The sequence below is a fragment of the Sander lucioperca genome, chromosome 16 (assembly GCF_008315115.2).
Source record: "Sander lucioperca isolate FBNREF2018 chromosome 16, SLUC_FBN_1.2, whole genome shotgun sequence".
Classification (NCBI taxonomy): domain Eukaryota; kingdom Metazoa; phylum Chordata; class Actinopteri; order Perciformes; family Percidae; genus Sander; species Sander lucioperca.
This window is the reverse complement of record NC_050188.1, coordinates 16,432,066-16,451,892: the sequence shown is the minus strand read 5'-3', so window position 1 is coordinate 16,451,892 and position 19,827 is coordinate 16,432,066. Positions and strand designations below refer to the sequence as shown.

Genomic DNA, 19,827 nt, shown 5'->3' with positions numbered 1-19,827 from the left:
AGATAAATAACACCATTTTACTGTTTTGTAAAGGCTAAGATGATCAGTCTGAAAAAAAAGAAAATGTGATATTTTCCTACTGTATTTTCTCCATTAGATTGATATTGTATTCACGTAGAAAAAAAGGCAGAAAATTAAGTTGGCACCTTTTGTCTTCCATTCTGTTCCCTGCTGTGAAATTCTGCAATGGTAATGCTCTACTTTCATTTATTGTAAGACCATAATGTGATACTGGTATCTGTATCAGTGCACCTCTGTATGCATTTAAAAGAAGACTATGAGAAGATATGATACTTTTACACAGTGCACTACCCGGTATCTTTATCTTTAAAATTTCTTTTCGTATAAGTTTCTTATACTTTTCTCTCTCTCTCCACTGATGTAAATGCATCTACAGTTTTACTGAAGCAAGACTTAGAACCTCTATTAGGAGCAACTTGTATAAGCCATTTTGCTCTCAATTTAATTAGATAATTTCTTTTTGACCTCATATAACAAAAATATAAGATAAGACTTTACTGGGTGCAACGCTACCAAAGTAGTCTAAGACACAACCTTCATTCTCTCTTTCCCAATTTCCTGTCTGTATCTTAACTGCACACTATTGAATAAAGGCAATGATGCCAAAAAAACAAAATTAAGTAAACTGACCGCCTCGCCTGAGTGACCAACTGACCGACAATGACATCCTTAAAACCCCACACTCTCACTAACAGCGCCAAGACCAGATTGACAATCAACCAGCACAGTTTGTTAGATCAGCAGTTTTAACATGAGCACATCTGGCTGAAGACGACGTAGTCAAGATTCAACTTAGAGCAAAGAAGTAGCTTTTTTTTCATAGTAAAGTCTGAATTGTGGTGGCGATCACACTTAGGAGCTGCTGATCGTCTCGCTGCAGGCTTGACTTGTTCCAGCAATTTTCCCCCACAGATATAATAATCACAATCATTTGAGTCATCTTTGAGGCAAGAGTTTCTGTAAATGGTGGATTTTGCAATTGGAAGATGGAAAAGAAGTGCATGCCAATTTTAAAACTTGTCTTCTGCAAGCTCATTCCACTGAAATGAAGCTGAATAACATTCCACCAATAATTCCCAGGATGGCGTTGCTTACTGTGATATAGGTATTATTATGTGAAACAACAAAATACCTACAATCTGAGCTATGAAAACAACAGTGGGGATCACTGCATTGTTATCATTTTTAGTGTTCTGTCTGAAAAGCTGTCTGAAGTTGTTGCTGTTGGGCCAGATGTACGATTTGCAAAAGTAGCGTTATCAGAGCCATGGCCAACCCGCAGAAAACGCATGCTGTGATACTTCAGTTTATATCGTATTTACCAAACCTGCAGTTCATCGGGTAATCAGCGCCTTTCTCCGCCCACTATACCGTGAATACGGCTGAGGGCAGACTGTGATATTCCCACTGCTGATGCTATGACTGTTTGAAATGATCCTGATGCCAATATTTGTAACATAGCGAGGAGTTTAACAACTGCTGGAATGTAATGTGAACGCTGAGTCGGAGATTCAATGTCATCTTTGATTTCTTCCAAAAACTGTAATATTGCATGGCTGCTTAATCTGTAACGCTTAATGATTTTGTGTTCGTTCAACTGAAAAAGTGTGATCCTTGTGGCAAAAATCTTTTCAGCTCGTCTCCTTGGCCTATGTCGTCGTCTTGCTTGTCTTGCTGCCATTTCACTTGGAGGCATATGCGAAGAAACCCGCTTGCGGCTGGTTTACACCTGCTTTTAAGAAGCGGAGAATTTTCACCGCAAAATAGAGGCGCGCTTTCACGGGCGGTTTTTGTACATACCGTGGAATACATAATTAGGCGCACTTTATGCTTCCCCTCCCATCTCTTTATGGGAAACTCCCACTTTCCCCTTGACCCTCCTGTGAATGCATATGGATGACACGGAAAAGCGCAATTTGCCATTTTCAGTTCCCGCGACAGGCAGTCTGCGCTTTTACCGCAGTGCGGCCTGTTTGTACAAACCTCACCATGCTTTTACGCGCACGTTGGGAAACAAATACACCTGAAGTGGGCGCAAAAGCATTAGTACATCTGGCCCTGAGTGTTTAACCCAAAACAATACAGTACATTTAGTGACCATAAATGAAATAAGCAGAGTGACTTCAGAAGATATATCAATATTTCACAATGTCCTTGTTAGATGTGATTCTCAACACAGACACCAGTAAAGTCTGGAGGTAAACGGTGTGATTTGTTAAAAAAATAACCTGCTGTGTAAATATCAGTTCATACTATGATATGTGAGGTTGATAGTTTGCTTTTATGACACATGTATTGTAATGTACTGGAAAGGGCATGAGAACAGAGTTGACTTTACATCCTTAGAAGATTCTTTGCTATGTCAAAAGCTCTTTTGTAAATACTGTTAGCCCATTTTTAAATGTAAATATCAGCACTTGAGCTGATACTTTTCTCTTTCTGGTGTAACAGGCCATTAAAATACATTGCTTCAGGGCATTCTGATAAATCTATAATGCTCAGCACATTGTGCAGAGCAACAGGACTTGATTCTACTCTTAAATAAATGCCTTAGATAATGCTGAGAAAATGTGTGTTGTTACCAGACAATAAACTGCCTTCCCTGAGCCCAAATGAATTCCAAAACAAACATTACAGGATTATAGCCTAAAAAGTTCTTGAAGAAGACATCAAATATATAAAAATATAATGGATGATGTGGTTAATGTCTTTTCAAAAGAGGATAGAGAGAGATATAGATACGGACTGACTTGAGACAGAAAGATCTTGATGGTGAAAAGAAGATGAAAGATCAAGAGATGGGGAAAAATAGTACAGTGGGGACAAAAAGATAGAGAGAGAAAGAGAGAGATGAGCAGAGATGGGGAGACACAAAAATAGAGATAAACAGGGACAGACAAAGAGGAAGAGAGATAGATGAAGTAAAACAGAACAAAATGGAAAAGAGACGGAGAAAAAGCAAGAGAGACAAAGAAAATGAGAGAGACAGGGAGAGAGAGACAGAGAGGGCCTTATCAGTGTATTGCAGGAGGCATAAGATGTAACTGGGGAGTCTGTGTCTGTGTGTGTGTGTGTGTGTGTGTGTGTGTGTGTGTGTGTGTGTGTTTGTGTTATTGAAGTGACTTTGGTCAAGTTTAAAACTGGAAAGTCCAGTCGACAGATGGACAGAGAAAAACAGAAACATCAACCGTGCATTTATGGCTCTGGTTAATTAGAAAATCCAAGATTATACGGTGAAAATTTCAGGTATATCTGAAATATTTAACAAAGCCATTTGACATGTTTGCAATGAATCCAAGCTCAAAAATAGACATCTATTTTACTCTAGAGGATACAAACTTCACAAAGTCAGAGGTTACACAGCCTCAAAATCAATGTATGTATGCTCTCAGAAGACTTTCCTGTTGTTCCTTGTGTCGGATGAGACAATCGATTGAAAGACAATCCAATCAGTCACAACGTAAACAAAGCCAGAAGCAGGGTGACGGCATTTTAATAGCGGGTGTCTTGTAGCACTTACATAAGAGGCTTTTTATGTTAAAATACTGACAGTGTCTCTCTCTCTCAAATTTATATTATAATATGAATGATTAAATCATATTATTCACGGTGGCTCAGAGGATAGCACACTGTTGCCTCACAGCAAGAAGGTCCTGATTTTGAACCTGACCCATCCGGTGCTTTTCTGTCTGGAGTCTGCATGATAATGCTGCTGGGGGTGTTACTCTATCATTAGCTTAGGAGTGGGTGAAGGTTTAAGATGGGTATAAATCTGGGTTGTCTGGAACACAATAATACAGTTTCTTATTTATTGCTGTCCTCAAAAGTGGTGCTTTCAAACTTTTCTCCTAAAAATTATGTTTAATAGTACTAATTTGTAACTGCTGCCTGAGGGTGGATGGTGGCTGTACAAGGTGCAGGATTTAGACAGCAAAGACGCAGGGGTCCAAATCTTGAGTCCCGTGTCCGGTTAGGTTTAGGCAACAGAAGGACTTTGGGTAAGTTTAGTAAATACTGCAGAAATTCTTTGTATTAAAACCAAGACCATGATCTTTCATTAACCTTCACCAAGTGATCTGAGAGCCTAAACATATCCATATTCAAGTTTAATAATGGTTCCTGCTGTTACAAATTAGTTGTACCTAAACATAATTCTTAGGAGATAGGATTGGTGGTTTCGTCTGAACATGTAATGTAGACTTCAGCGTAGAGGCAAATTTCTATAGCTCAAATAATTTGATTTATGTCTAAAAGTTAAAATATTTCAGATTGTATAACACTATCATACTTTAAGTGCTAAACTGATTTAATATTGCATACTTAAATTCCAAATGTGTCACATCTGCCTCAATGCATTTTTAATGCCAGAAAGAAAGAGGGTACATTCATTGTAACTCTACTTGCAGACACTTGGCAGATTCTTGTTTGCTGATCTGGAAAACCAGATAGCTGAAACAGACTTTATTAATTATCATATCCTGAGTGAACATATACGCTGCAGCATTCCGATGAATCACACTGTGTGAGTCGGCCATTATCAGATAACATCACATATTGGGTTTAGCTGTAGTTTAGCTGAACCTGTGCTTATAAGCGAAATCATGTCCAGCTAAGCACACAACTGCTCACCCTCACCAACTTCCAGTTTAGCTAGTCCTAGTTTTGCTCACTGGATGTACAGTGCTGGGATAAATGCATGCATCTGGGGCTAAGCCCCGCCCAGGTTGTGATTGGTTAAAAGAAATACAAACAAGCCAGAGAGACCTATTTTAATGATCTAAGCACACAGCGTGTAGCATCTGGCGCAGGTGCGTTTAGGGCTTGTATGAATCAATTTTTGCTAGTTTAACGGTGGAAAAAAGGGTCTGTGCGCCAGCCGCATGGTTCAAATGGGTTGTATTTAGTGTCTTCATTAATCATAGGTGTGTTTTGGGTGTAACATGCAATAAACCAATCTGAGTGTCATCTTACATTCCCTTTAAAAGCCAGGCGCGTTTGTACCTTGGCGCATTACTATTATGATGGCAGATTTGCTAAGCAGGAAGGAGAGATTTTCAGGAGAAGAAACTGATCTGCTCTTGCGTGAAGTGAAAGCGTGCGAGCAGATCATTTCATAATACTATTTCGCATTTTAATATTTTTTGTTTTTTTAATTTTTGCATGTTTGTGTGCTGCTCACTGTGTGTAACAAGCATAGTGTGCGCGCGCTGTGCACGAGCCTAGGCACATTTTACTAATACACTGTTAAAATAACAATGAAATGCTGCGTTATTGACTTTAGACCAGGTTTTTGTTGGTCAATGGGGCGATCACTTTCAACTGCCTCAGGATAGCAATACGTCAAGAATGCACCTGAACACACCACCCTGTAAGGCATGCCCATGGGCGCACAGATGGGCGCAGCGCTGTGCCGGGTGCTGGAGATAGCTTTGGCAATGCAAGACTAAACCCACCTCAACCGAGGCTAAGCTAGCCAGATGCTAAGTGACACAGCAACAACTAGGTAGTCCAAAATCATGGACATCAGCTGAACAGGAACTCTCGAATTCCTCCTGGCATGAAACTATTTGATTAAATTAACAAAAACATAAAACAAAAATCCCAATCAAGACAAGAAATGCTTGTTCAAGGTTTAGCCACAAGCTTAAATGAAATGTAATTGTAAAAGTATGTGTGTGTTTTTTTTTCTGAAACTAGCCTGACTGATAGAAAGCTTGAAACAGTCCCTAGATACCACTGACTGGCATTACAAACAAGGCCACTTCAAGGGAATTAACAATGAGGCTGAGATGAGGGAACACCTGTTGGAAACGTCCACTGAAACAAACGCATCACATCAAAATCACACATTTTTACGAACAGTAAACTGACTCCAGAGACACTCATTTAGCCTGCTAGTGTGGTGTCATGTATCTTTGAAGTGCTTAAAGTGCTGAAATAGCAGGCTAGTATAAAACAACAAACTGCCTGTGACACCGGACGTAACCTGAAGGTAGCTTCAGGTGTCTGACGGAGCAAATACACAAGCAGTCTAACTCTCTTTCTTTGTCTTAGAGTTCTTTCTCAACGCAGATAACCAGTCAACCTATGTTCTTATCTGTTATGTTTGGTGTTTTTATCTCCTCTGTGACTTTGCAGCCATCACACAAATATAACCCTCCATCTTTCTGGTTTAACAACACACACACACACACACACACACACACACACACACACACACACACACACACACACACACACACACACACACACCTCTGTCTGTTTCGCCTTTCTTCTCCCCCCTCCCCCTTCTGTCTCTCTCTGTTTGCATCTCTTTTTTTAAATTTAAGTTATCTCCTTTCTGTGGGTCCCTCTGTCTATCTCACTGAGTTGGTGTGTGTCTATCTTTGTGCTCGTCTTTGTGTATGTCCGTTAAAGTGTCTGTGTTTCAGTCAGGGTGGCTGTTTGTGTGTCTATGTTCGAGAAGTTGAATGAAAACAAATCACTTCAAATCTCCAAGTCGAGTATGCACGTGTGTGTGTGTGTGTGTGTCTCCAAGGACAATTTGCATTGATGTTGTCAAATTTGAGAAAGAGCATTAGAGCTTTTTAAACATCAGCTGTCTGCCGCAGTATACACATTCACACACACATACACACACAAAGCCAGGGTGTCTGTTAACAACAATGTGGTTTCACACATTTAGAAAACATTGTCTCTTAGTCAAGTATAGTCCCCTGGTATACTAAGTGTGTCTGTGTGTGTGTGTGTGTGTGTGTGTGTGTGTGTGTGTTTTTATGGATCCAAACACAAAACAGTTACCCTAGGCTGCAACACACAACCTGATTAAATTCCAAAGAAAAGCTTAACTCCAAGTCTTCCAGAGTCACGGCCAAAGCCGATTCGAAAGACCGCTGTTCGCCAGCAGCAGCAGCCATCGTCTTTCTTTTCAAGTAGCAGGGAATTCACGCGGAACCGTCGCAACTCTGCCGTCATTATGTTAAGCCCACCCACCGACTCTATACACGATGTGATTGGCCTGACTAGAGTTTGGTTTTTCCAGCTCACAAGCCAACAGAGAGTTGCTGGAGGACCCTGGCTGCAAATTACATTTGCTGCCACTAGGGTGCGTCTAGATTTCTAGTCTAAAAAACCCCTGCAGAATAACACAAACCTTTAAGTGTTAAGAATGTAATTGATATTTCAAAACCAGTCAACAAGCTACAACAGAAACCAGATGGCAATCTTTTTCATAACTGCATTATTGTACATGTGCATTCTTAGTTTCTATCACATATTTTAAATACATCCCTGTACATGTGCAGAGCTGATTTCTCTGCCTCTTCATCCAAGTATAAAGCTGTTGACCTCCACATTCTCTGCTGTGTTCTGTTTGTTCTGCACAAACTGAAGAGAAGAGAAAAATGGAGAGGAGCTTGTATTATCTCACCAGGCAGATTTCCCCAATGGCTAAGGCCTTGTTGATTTCCTTAAAGTATCTAAGTACTAAGGATCAAATCCTCTATGCATCGCATAAGACCTCTATGAAACACAAGTCAGCCAGTCAGTCAGCAAGCTGCTTTTATTCATCAGTCAGTCAGCCAGCCAGTATGCTCCTGCATCCATCAGTTGGACACTCAGCAGGTACAAAGCCTGTATGTCAATCATCCACTCAGTCAGCCAGTAAATGAATCAGTTCCTGAATCCTTTCTTCATTCCTGCCTCTCCCGCACACCTGTGCTGGCCACTCTAAAGCCCTTTTCTCCTCCGGCCGTTACAAGACATCCAGCTAATTGCTACGATAAAGGGCTTAGCGAAGGGATCACTATATATTAGCAGTGCTTTGTGTATAGATACTAGTCCAGGTCCTCGGGATCCCTTACAGCTTTCAGAAAGCCAGTGAATGAAGACAGCTACAGATGTTAAGTGCATGATCATATTTGAACTGAAGCTCTACAGAGATAATATGTAGCCTAGATGTGGAGGTCATCAGCAATTTTGAGTACTACTTCCATTTTTCTCTTGACCTAAATTTAATTTATCAAGTACATCTATCCATCTCTTGTATAAAGTGACTCAGGTAGTGGATGCACTACAACCAGATGTTATAGAGGGCCAAGGATATGGACTGAAATATGTGCCACCAGAAACTGAATTTGAGTCATTTATATTTTAATATGAATTTCTAAACTTGAATACTTGCATTGAAAAACTGAATTTGAATCACATAATTTGAAACTGTATTGTTTAATTTGAATCACTGCATTGAAAAACTGAATCTGAATAGTATAATTTGAAATTGAATTTATTCGTTTGAAGTTCATAAAATTTGATCCTCACTGAAAATTCAACTCTCTATATATCTTCACATTCAGTTCTCAAAATTAAATTTCAAGTTACTGTGACAGACATCCGGGTAGTTGAAGGATGAAGGAAGAGCAATTGAGCGCAGATCAATAGAGTTCAGTAGCGCAGGATCAGCACTAAAGATGCCAGACTGTTGTGCTGCTTATGGATGTTCGAACGAAAGAAATGAAAAAACCAAACAGCAAGGGATAACATTTCACAGGTGAGAATGTATTTTATGATAAATATGCGGTCCGTGTACTTTTTCGTTAATTCGATTTTCATTTCATAAACAGGTATTAAAAAACAAAAAACGAATGGTTATTTGATTTCTGTTTTAAAATACAAAATTTGAAATTGAAATACAAGGCATTTTTTCCTTTTCATGGTCAAAAGGGGATGGGAGAAATTTAAAATATACTTTGATTTTCATTTTCTATTTCATATAACAAAAAATAAAATCACTCGAAAATAGAAACAAAAAAAGGCTTGTTTTTTCATATTCAGAGACCGGATGTTGTCATTTCCACGGCAACAACGCCAGTGTAGCCTACCAGTGGTGCTTTCAGCCTAGGCTACAATTACTTTGGAAACCCTAATGCATATGTTTATATGTATTGCCTCATTTATGTATTTCATGAAATGAAAATCGAATGACCAAAACATACACTACCATATTTGCTTTAAAGCAGCCATATTATGCTCATTTTCAGGTTCATAATTGTATTTTAAGGTTGTACCAGAATAGATTTACATGGTTTAATTTTCAAAAAACACCATATTTTTGTTGTACTGCACCGCTCTCTCTCACTGCTGCAGCTCCTCTTTTCAGCTGGTCTCTGTTTTAGCTACAGAGTGAGACCTCTTTTCTTCTTCTTCTTCTGTACTATCTTTGATTGCACTGCACATGTGCAGTAGCTCAGATGTAGATCATGTCAGCTAGCTAGCTCCATAGACAGTAAAAGAAAGGCTGTTTCTACAACTTCGGTCAGTTACAAGGCAGGATTAGCTGGGAGACTTCTAAATGAGGGCGCACATGTAAGTAGTTCTTTTGTAGATTATGGTGAACTTGTGTGTGTTGTAGCAGTGCTTTGCTATTGAGAACGAGGTAGCATGCTAGCGTTAGCATTAGCATGCTAACGAGCTAATGGTTGCGGTTAGCCTGCTCGTTTCGGCTTGTGACGTCACAAGCCGTGCCGATTTTGAACAGCTCACCCAGAGACTGAAGTCAGGACACATGCAGAAACTGTATCTCACTCTAAACAGCATGGATGGATTTTTTTCAAAGTTTGTATGTGTGTGGAAGCACCAGAGACACAACATAACACCCCAAATCCCAGAAAAAGTGATTTTTTCATAATATGGGCACTTTAACTCAGGCTGCAGGAGACATTCTAAAACGCTTAACATGAAAAAAAAAAACACTTAACCATCACCATATTTCTCATGGCCATATCTTGTCATGAACACTAGCCTATCAAAAAAACTCAACTGAAATTCAACGATTATAGAAGTTCTCTCACGTTAACGTTTTCTTTTTCATTGGCGCCTATGGCGAGGAAGAAGCTTAACGTGGTTTAATGTACCTAAACAATGATCAATGATTACCAAATTTCTATCTCATATTGCTCCTCATAACCACTGAAAACTGTCAAAAAATCTAACCCAAAGTCCAATTATTATGGACGTTATCTGACTGATAACTGACTGATATCTGATTGATCATTGTTTAGGTAGATTAAACCATGTTAAGCTTTTTCACGTTAAGCGTTTTAGAATGTCCCGGCTGCATTTGAGGGAAACTGTAGCCTATAACTTCCTGAGCGACTGATCATCCATTTTTTGCCCCCCTTTACATAAATATACATAAATATGGCTATGAAATAGATAATGAAATACATAAATGAGGCAATACATATGAACATACGCATTAGTCATTATAGTTCAATAGCCTAAATACATATGTTTTACTTTTATTTATTTCAGGGGACTTTTATTTATTCCGTCTATTTATATGCACGTTATATTCAAAGGAAGTTTTGTTATCTCACAGACTTCGACTAAAACTAACTAGCAAGCCTGCCTGACATCAGTGCATCATAGCATATCACTATCTGCAAACAAAAGAAAATATGACTAAAACACGAGCGCGGCAGATTCCCAGCTCAGCTAGAGCGGGTAACGTTAGCTCTGCAGACGGACCAGAGTCAGTCAGCACCAGGGAGCAAACCGCAGGGACCGAGGTCACAGGGCTGGAGGCTAGCTGCTAGCTAGCTGCAGCAGCTAATATTAGAATATTAGACCCAGCACCGGAGGTCTGATCCCCATGATCTGATCCCAAACCCCCGGTGACTCTCTGCCAGATCAGCAAGCAACAGAAAGTTTGCTGGGATTGGTAATGGTGGCGTAACGGTAACGTTACAGCCGTGAACTGAAATTCTATCCTCAGCTGGTTCGACTCTCTTGCGGCGAAGTTGTCTGCTGCGGGTAGAGACAGAGAGTCAGAGGAAGGCAGGGAGAGAGGGTAATAAATAAATGTGACATTATGAAATAAAATTCCCCCCAAGCATTATCAAGAGTATGTTTCCAGAGTAATTTTAGCCTGTCTTTGTTAACCTCTGTTTGTCAGAATGACCATAACTCGACAGTGGCTGTGATGCTTCATTTCCAGCTTTGTCTAAGTTTACTTAAGTGGAAGAATGTGACTAATGTAGCTCAGTGTAAGTTCTTACAGGAAGACTTCATATTCCTTTTTCATCACTCCTTGTTGATCAGCTGTTTCTCGGCATGTCACTTGTCAGTAGTCAATCAGATTCAGCTGTGTCGTTAATTAAACCAATCAGAGTCGGGCATTTGTCACAAGCCTATCACAGCATGACATCCTGTTTTAAATCTGCTCTCTCCTCTGCGGTTGTCAGTTGTCGTTTCAGGAATAGAGTGCGTCCCGCCTCCTCCCCTTCAACCACCGGAAGTCTCGCCCACATCTTCTGGTATCGTCAGCGCTTGGCTCTTGATTGGTTCCTGTGCATTTTCATCACCACATCATCTGCAAAAAGCAGCGATGAGATCCCCAGCCCACCGAACTGCAACCCCTCTCCACCCCGACTACGCCTCGATATCCTGTCCATAAATACTACAAAAAGGATTGGTGACAAAGCGCAGCCCTGGCGGAGGCCAACTCTCACCTGAAACGAGTCCGACTTACTGCCGAGAACCCGGACACAGCTCTCGCTTTGGTTGTACAGAGATTGGATGGCCCTGAGAAGGGACCCCCTCACCCCATACTCCCGCAGCACCTCCCACAGTATCTCCCGGGGGACCCGGTCATAGGCCTTCTCCAGATCCACAAAGCACATGTAGACCGGTTGGGCATACTCCCAGGCTCCCTCCAGGATCCTTGCGAGAGTAAAGATCTGGTCCGTTGTTCCACGACCAGGACGGAATATGCATTGTTCCTCTTCAACCTGAGGTTCGACTATCGACCGAACCCTCCTTTCCAGCACCTTGGAGAAGACTTTACCAGGGAGGCTGAGAAGTGTGATACCCCTGTAATTGGCACACACCCTCTGGTCCCCCTTTTTGAAAAGGGGAACCACCACCCCGGTCTGCCACTCCTTAGGCACCGTCCCAGACTTCCACGCAATGTTGAAGAGGCGTGTCAACCAAGACAACCCCTCCACACCCAGAGCTTTAAGCATTTCTGGACGGATCTCATCAATCCCTGGGGCTTTCTAACTAAGCGCGGTTCAATCATGCGAGGCTCATCTAGAGATTCGGCATCATCGTCACTACAGCCCGTAGTGATGTGCCCCGGCCCCTGGCAAGGGAAGGAGACAGGCTTCTCCAGCAGGCTGAACCGGGCTCCCTCCCTCCCTTCCCCGCTCACATCGCTACCTGGATGTGTGACGGCTAGACGAAAAAAGGGGACACGCCGAATCTCTATGAGCCACAGCCGAGTGGCCAAATTCTAGAATTGATTGCTTTTTTCATCTGCTATTTTACCACTAAATTCATTTCTGAGACTGTTTTATGCGAGAAATTAACTGTGTACAGTTTGAATATGGGCAGTTTTACAAAAATTGATTGCCAATTGCACATTTTCTCTGATATGTTGTCGGACATGGAAGCTCCAGTCTTAGGTGACAGCCAGCTGGCGGTGGCCGGGATCGCTTGCTTACCTGCGGCCAGTAATACTCACAGCAACCGCTGTCAGCTGGAAGCGGTTTCAGACCCTCCCACCAGCCGTTGGGCCACGCCTCCTCATTTAAATTGACACCTGTCACTTCTAAATGAAAAGCTTAATGTTAAATCGAAATGTAAAAGGTGAATCTTAAAATGTCAATGTCAAATGTAAAACATAAAATTCAAAAGATAAAATGTCAAATTGAAAATTGAAAATTATAAAGGGGAAAGGCTAAAATAAAATAATTTTTTTTTTCTATTTGAGATTTTAATTTAAGTATTTCCAATTAAGCTTTTACATTTCACATTTAATTATGGCATGATTTTTCCTAGTAGCGTAGTAAAATAATACTATTTTTAATTTGATCTTGCTTTGTTTTCTCTTTGGACTTTCAAATTTGAATTATGAATAAATATTCCCTCCATAGCCAAGATGGCTCTAATGACGCATTCGTTCCAATGAACAGCAGTAGCCAAGGCGACATCTAGTCAGTATACTGTATATATCTATGAGTCTCTGGGTTAAGGCGAGGCAAGCACTTCTTCCTCGTTTCATGGCGGATACTGTGCTCCAAAACGTAGGTGCTGATTGGCCGAAGAGGAGTCCTGTGTATCTGCGCCACTGAACTCTATCGATCTGCGCTCAATTGCTCTTCCTTCATCCTTCAACTACCCAGATGTCTGTTACAGTAACTTGAATTTGAATTTTGAGGACTGAATATGAATTGTGAGAACTGAATGTGAAGATACATAGAGTTGAATTTTCAGTGAGGATCAAATTTTATTGGACTTCAGTTCCAAACGAATACATTCAATTTCAAATTATACTATTCAGATTCAGTTTTTCAATGCAATGATTTAAATTAAACAATACAATTTCAAATTATGTGATTCAAATTCAGTTTTTCAATGCAATTATTCAAGTTTAGAAATTCAAATTCAAATATAAATGATTCAAATTCAGTTTCTGGTGGCACATATTTCAGCCCATACAAGGATCACAAAGAGTCAAATGGATGTCAATAGTGCAAGATTGTCAAAACGTTAGATTTTCTGAAACTAAGACAAATAACCGTACATCCCCCTCAGTGGGGGCTAGTGACTGAAAAGGTTTTTAACATTAGGCTTTTAAAGAAAGTGCAGGGCGCGGCTCTGTGAATTGCTGTGTAAAACATATGAGCTAAGGTTACCCTGGAAGGAAGTGTTCCCTGAAACATTTTAGTACTTTCAGGGCGTTTTCACACCTGAAAGTCCGAACCAAGGTCCAGACCAAGGTTCATGTTTTTGTTACATTGTATACATTTGATCCGGTAAGTTTTGGGTTCACACTGCAGTTATGCAAGCGCACTAAAGATCTATACGTGACAAAACTATGTCCTGCCGTCATCACATACATGAGCTGCATCTCCAGATACTTATAATTGATTGGTTTTTAGACGAGCTTCCCCGTCCTCTCGTATCCTCTCTCTGTGTCTGAGTTTTTCCACTGACTGCTGCTCTCCCCTACTGCCGCAGCTCTTTTTGTTTTGTTGTGATGTTGAGAAGCAAGACACGGGAACTTTTTTTCTGCAGCATTTATTCAGAGACAAACGGAAACCTACACTGTACATTTACTACCACTTAACAAGTAAACTGCTGATGTATTCTCTGCTCTGATAGCCGACAGCAGTCTGCTCTGAGCACATTCACTGACCATAGTTCAGTTTGGTCCGGACCGAGACCACCTCTTTTTATCGGACCAAAATTTAGTCTTTTGATCCGGACCGTGGTCCGGGGGAGGTTTCCCACCTGTAATTTTGGTTCGGATCAAACTGAAAAGTCCGAGAGTCCAGACCAAATGAGGTAGGTGTGAAAACGCCCTTAAAAACATCTTTGGGTGAATAAGCATGCCTTTCTGAAACCATTTTGTTGTCTATGGGTATTCTTTCCTTATTTCAATTCTACAGATATCTGAATAAATGTTGAGAGTAAGATGTCACAGACAGAGTTTTCAGCAAAACAATAGTCGGAAAGGTGAGACAAACGTGAACGTCAGATTTAGGTGTCAGTTCATCAGTATTCTTGCTAGATTTATTATTGTGTACAAACCATCATAAAAGGCAAACACTTGACATCAGCATCTGAATGTAAATGCAATGCCTCTATGAGACAGATTGCATTGTAAGAGGTGCAAGTCTTACTTTGTCTTGACCTAAGAAAGATGAAAAAAGAATCTGCTACTTTTCTTTCCACCTACATGTATAAACCTGAGCTGAATTGAAGAAGTTCAGGAGTATTGTCTGGGGACTGTTGAAAGGCATTCTGTGTAGGCAATCGCTAAGTGAAGTGGAAGTAGACGAAGCCAGTAAAGGGAAAGAAGGTACACCTTGAAAGTAAATTACAACATTTCATCACAAAAGAACTCCTGAAAGGCACTGGAGTTCACAAAGAGAGAGACAGCATGATGATGATGTCATCCCGCTACAACTCCCGGAGCTGCTCCACAGACAGTGAATAATGGATCAAATTCTTGGACTCTATGACAGCACCCATGGAGATTGTACTGGAATATGTGGAGTCAGTGCTAAGCCATCCAGTACATTTAAATAAAACTCAGTTATTGATTCGTGAACAGGACACGATTATGTCGTTTTTTTCGTGTGGTGATTACGAATTTTAATTTAATGTATTTAAATGGGAAGCATATTTCGTGATCACAGCACGACAACGGTAGGGAGTAGTATGAAAAGCAGAAAATCCGCGTAGGGAATTTGGGCAGGGTGGTGGATGGCTCAAACAACACAGGACTTTAACCCTGGAGAGCAGGGATTGCGTCCGGCGTCTTGCAGTTCCTTTCCACGTTATTCTCTTCGTTTTCTGCATGTCCTGCGTGTGACGGTTCCTTTTCCAGTATCTTCTTTTCCTAACCTCAACTGTCCTGTTGTTGTGGTGTTTCATGTCCCACATGCCACAGAGACAGCAGATCGTGTCCCTGCACCCGGGGATCACGTCCCCATGTGGCGGTCCGTCCCGTTGTTGTTGCCGGCGTGTGGCGTTGAATTACCCCGTTGTGGCCGTGTGTGGCGGTCCGTCCTGTTGTCGCCGGCTTGTGGCGTTTATTTTCCCCATTGTTGCGTCCCCCAGAGCAGCCCAGTGTCATGGCAGTTTGTGAAATGGTAACGTTCGAAAATCGTGACCTGTACACGAAATAAACGACAAAATCGTGACCTGTACACAAATCAATAAATTGACTATTTCACAAACTAGCGTGAGACCGAGTTGCAATAAACACAGATAAATAAATAAAATGTAAAAAGTAGCATTTAACAAAATTGTAATTACTTTTGACTTACTTACCTAAATGGCTACCTTTTGAAACATGCCATAGGATGTAAGCATATGTCTAGTTTTTAATCTTTCTAAATCAGATATCTTAAACATTTTAATAGCTTAGTATTATATGCTATAAAAATGCATGTATTTAGGCTTCAGGTCGCACACAAGTTATTGTAGGCCCAGTTTAATGTGCAACTTAATTTTATTCCCTGTATACGTACTACCGGCAATACATCATCCGAGGGTAGGTCTCATCACTACGCCCCTTTCTGGGGGAAAACAATCCCGCGTTCCCCATAACAGCGACAACAGCGTAAACAACAGAGGAGCTGTAAATCGCTCCAAACTTTTACTTCAAACAAACTGTTTTAAATTAATAACTATAGCGAAAAGTTGCTGAGTAGTTTGTTGCACCAACAATACATCCAAAAACCCTGGCTCCACGCCATAGACCAGACCGGCATCGCCGAGGCTCCCTATGAGAGGGAAGAATCGCGCTGTCACATCAGGAGAGAAACAGGAAAATGCTGAAAAAACTGTTGTGTAGTGGGTTAATGGAGACTTTCTCACTGATATATGAGGCTCATAAGATACGTGATTATTCTCAGTCAGTGTGGTAAATGATGCTGGTGACAGTTACTACTGATGGATAGCTAACGTTAGCTTAGTGGGAGGCTGCTAACAGTTTAGCAGCATCAGACTGTTGTCTCCAACTAAATTTCAGCCTATAGATCCAACAGTTGGTTATTAATAACAGGTTGGTTAATTACAGATGACACTCAGCCTATGTATTTCTACATAAGCAGTATGCGGCCACCGTGTTGGGTCATTGATCTACTGATGTACGGGGGAAGACTGAGGGGACATGACGGCGATCAACCTTAGTTTATTAAGGTATCGTGAATGCTCAGGTTCAGGCAAAGTCACACAATAAACATTAGACATGTGTATAAAACAAACCATCTGTTTAATAAGAAAAAAATCCACACACATTTGTCAAAATTATGATCCAAACACACGTTAAATTGCACTGACTTCTATGGAATCGTCTGTTTTCTATCCCCCAAAAGGGGGTGCGGCCTTGAGTTTTAGCGAAGTACCCGTATGTCCCGGTAGTACGTATGTAGTAGGGCGTCCTTGCTCCGTCTCTTTATCAGCTAAGGGGTCCTTTGTTTAAAAAACGTTGAAGAGCCCTGGTCTAAATCCAAAAGCTTCTCTCTTACCTGCACTCCCATTAAAGACACTCACAAATCGAACATGAAAACAGATCAGGGGAAAACCAACTTGGCAAGTTCCGTCCTGAGAGGAAAATACTTTGTAAGAATAAACAAGTTTACGTTGAGTAACGAAGAATAGGCTACATTATAATTTTTTTAAAGGCCTAAGCTTCTGGTATGTAGATACAGTGTGGCACGCACCATCTGTACAGATGGTGCGTGCCACACTGATTTTGATTTTGTTTTGGAGCCATTTTAATTAACAGTTTTCGCAACTCTCCTGTGAAAGTGCACAGTCCGCTTGCATAATGATGTGGGGCAGTGTTTTTGGCTTTGGTAAGAACTGTTCCGGGCGAGAAATCATTGACACAGACAGACAGACAGACACACGCAAGCACACACACGACAGAATGGGAAGTAATGGAGTGAGGAGAGAACGCTGCTGTCTGACATGGAAGTCAACACAGCGTGACATGACCATTACACAAACACACACACACAAACGCACATACACAGATCAATAGCCAACTGCTTAAACCCCAAGCAAATTATTTGGACAAAAATAAAACTCAAACACACTGAGGAATACAACATAGAGCATGCATACATACACACATAGATGAAGTCACTGCTGATTAGGCATTCTCTTTGACTTACAATAAAAGAAATATGCATGCAGGTCATGTACTTGTGATAAAACTGTGATTATCTGTATATATGTACTGCTTCCAACAAAACACAACAACATACACATTGCACCGGGGATCATTTTAATCATCAGTGTGAACCTAAGAGACACGACGGGAACGTGAAAAGGATGGGTCTCTATTTTGTGGGATAATGTACCCTTTTCAAATGTGGCTGTCAGCAATGTGTGTATTTATCTGTTTCGACTTCATTGCAAATTGAAGTGAATGTGAGGTTTTTGTATCTTTCCATGTCATGTAATCCAAGTGTGTGTCACATCTCTCAACTGATCTACTTGACCTTTTAAGCTAAGGTTTAAGAATCTTCCAGAGGCAACCAAAGAGAGCTAGTGAGATAGACAAATGTGACATTATGTGTAGATCACAGGCATGCATTCACACACACACACACACACACACACACACACACACACACACACACACACACACAGGAGGTTAGCAATGCTGCTCAAACTGACCAAAACAATGTGGCAGCAGTGACATTTAGCCCGGGGAGAAACAACAACCCTCCCTGTCTCTCTCTCATCTCTATGTTCATATTGGTTTCCCTCTGTTTTTGATGTGCCTCTCTCTTCTTCTACTACTATCTGTCTGCAGCACTGCTACTGTGTGTGTGTGCATCTTATAAAATTTGCAAGAAGCAATAACTGTGGGATATCTCTGTTCTGTTTTGATGTTTCATCAATGTTTTCATCAGGCTTCAGTTCTGCACACACTTTTACCCAACTGTTTTATTTTATTGTACTGTATTTAATTGAATATGTTGCTATGATCACTGGGCTTCATTAGTTATGTTTAATTTCAAGCTACAGCCAGGAGCTGGTTAGCTTTGCTTGGCATTAAGACTGGAAGCAGCGTAAAACAGCTAGCCTGATTATTTTGTGGCAGGATGCAGTGTTGGGACCATCAGTTGTGTGAAACCTGATTTTAACCAAAAGGCCTCAGAGCATCGGTCTCTGAAAAGACAAAAAACCATGCGGTCTTTCAGACAAAGATATTTTTGGCCTACATGGAAAATTCCAATCCATGTCTCCTCAGAAAAGAGGGTGAAACCATTTCACAGCAACAACCAGAAAGTCACACGTAGGTGCTACTGCACAAAATGGCCACAGGTCCGAGAACTCTGATCTCCCATTGGCTCCTGGGACCATAAAACAACATGGAGCCAGGTCAGGGGACCTGAGCCATAAATAGCCTGACCACCCAAAAATCCCGGTCTTCCACTGGTGGCTCACGCTGCTGAAGGAAGCACACAAGCGCTTGTGCTAAAAACTTCCATTTCTGAACAAAGTGGATTTAATTAAGGGGATCCTGGAAACACACGTCGTGTTTCAACGCTGCAGAGAGAACAACGCGTTCTCTAGAAGAAAATCGGAGGCGGACACCGTTGTTTCTTCTTCATAGTCAACTCTAGCTTTTTCCCCGCTGCCCTGGGGACCAGAAAGTTTCTCCGTTGCTGCTGACGAGCGACACGGACCAGTTCAGTTTTAGCGTGGAAAGCTATGGACAGACACGAATGGACTGAACACACAGTAAGAAGGCTTAAGGTTTTCTGGGCAGAGGAATAGTGTGTTTTATTAATGTGTGAAGGCTAATGTTGCCATTGTTTACCATTAATGTGATCGATTGATAAGCGCTACGGGTGCGCGTTTGATTTATTAATCTATGATTGTGACCGCTGAGTCAAATCTATTTCTGTGAATGCACTCTGATCACGGTGCATTTGTTGAAATGTTGTGTTGAATATGTAGCTTGTTCAGACTGTAAAGGCTTGTGCTTCTTCCACTGCTGAGGAGTTTAGTTACTGTTAGACTGTCTGTTTGTTCACAGCCGCGAGGCGACGAGGACGCCACCCCGCAGTCTGTGTAGACCAGCGGAGCCGTGTTATCCCCGCGGAGAATCAGTTGTTTAGCGCATCCAGAGTGGTTATAATGAACGTCCCCTCAGTCAGACGAAATTCACAGTCTGCCCTAATTTCACGTTAGTCCAGACCTGAGTGACTGAGAGGGCTGGTCATTATCGATAACTAAGATCTAAGTGTGTCTCTTTCTTTCCCCTTT

General features: G+C 41.2%; 1 protein-coding gene across 1 annotated transcript in view; it reads right to left on the bottom strand.

The window, feature by feature from the left end:
• csmd3b (CUB and Sushi multiple domains 3b) overlaps window positions 1-19,827 on the bottom strand; it is a 434,951-nt gene that overhangs the window by 388,352 nt on the left and 26,772 nt on the right. The window lies entirely within an intron of this gene.